The sequence below is a fragment of the Cryptomeria japonica genome, chromosome 4 (genome assembly GCF_030272615.1).
Source record: "Cryptomeria japonica chromosome 4, Sugi_1.0, whole genome shotgun sequence".
NCBI lineage: Eukaryota > Viridiplantae > Streptophyta > Pinopsida > Cupressales > Cupressaceae > Cryptomeria > Cryptomeria japonica.
Window position 1 is genome coordinate 678,523,112 of NC_081408.1, and position 1,288 is coordinate 678,524,399.

Below are 1,288 nucleotides of genomic sequence, written 5' to 3' on the forward strand. Positions count from 1 at the left end.
CATCAAATTGTTTTATTTGATCAAGTCATTTCATCAAAATGAATGCAAAACTAAATATTAAAAAATATAAATATGATTTTTTTACCATTAAAAAATAAACAAAATTATATATCTCACTATAATAATAAAAATAATTGCATTTCCTCATACAAATAAAAAATTTCTGTAAAAATACAAAAAATTCAAAATTCAAAAAAAACCTTAAAAATTGCGATTTCTTGACAAATTAAAATTTACTTAATTAAAAAAAAAACTTTCTATATAAAGTTATCTTGAAGAAAATGAATTTTTCCTCTTACAAAGGTAGAAACGTTTTTTCGTAAAAATTAAAAATGAATTTTTCCTCTTACAAACGTAGAAACGTTTTTTCGTAAAAATTAAAATGTGGCTGCTGGGATTCGAGCCCAGGTCTCCACGGCCACAACGTGGAATTCTTACCACTAAACTACAGCCACAACTGATCTTATTTATGATTTGATATTATCTTATTGAAATCTCAGCTTTATATTTTGTTTTCCCGTATTTTTTAAAATAAATAAAGTATGTACGATACGAAGATCAAATTGGCCTATTAGCTCAGTTGGTTAGAGCGTCGTGCTAATAACGCGAAGGTCGCAGGTTCGAAACCTGCATAGGCCATTTTAAATCTTTCGAACTGAAATTTTAGCTTTTCCTACTTCTGAAACGCACAACAAAACTAGTTGGATTCCAGACGAAGATCTACGCAATGGCCACGAATTTTCTATGGTCATATGATAATGTAGACATGACAAAGTAATAAGCTCTATGTGCAATAGAGGAAGACAAGGTGAATTAAGTATGAAAGGTGTAACGATCAAGGGATAAATCAAATGATCAAAATTAACCATTAACCATTAACTAGATCATCATTGTTCCAAATTCATCATCTAATTGCCCTCTTGTTGTTTTATTTTTTACTCTTCTTTAGTAGACTCCTCTTCAATTTCATGTGTTTCTTCTTGATATTTCTTCATATTAGGTGACAGCGTATGTTCAATAGGTGTAACATAGGTACTATTGTTCTCACCCATTCTTGCTTATGATCATGTAATTATGGTGGAGTAATTGGCATTTGTGCATCACAAATTCTAGCTTTAGTTTAAAAATCACATCATGATGAATATCAATAGGCACATCCTCATTACCATTATTTTATAAATGTGACAATGATGTTGAGTTGTGAAAGAAAAGGAGGAAGTGCTACAACTATGGTGACTTTTAAGAAAAGGAGGAAGTGCTACAACTATGGTGATATAAAAGTGGATCT

General features: G+C 30.1%; 2 non-coding genes across 2 annotated transcripts; one reads left to right on the plus strand and one right to left on the minus strand.

Annotated features, from left to right (window-relative positions):
- Positions 1 to 383: 383 nt before the first annotated feature.
- Positions 384 to 455, minus strand: TRNAH-GUG (transfer RNA histidin (anticodon GUG)). Its single transcript has one exon. It is a non-coding gene; the product is annotated as a tRNA-His (tRNA).
- Positions 456 to 565: 110 nt separating this feature from the next.
- Positions 566 to 639, plus strand: TRNAI-AAU (transfer RNA isoleucine (anticodon AAU)). The gene has a single exon. It is a non-coding gene; the product is annotated as a tRNA-Ile (tRNA).
- The last annotated feature ends 649 nt before the right edge of the window (positions 640 to 1,288 follow it).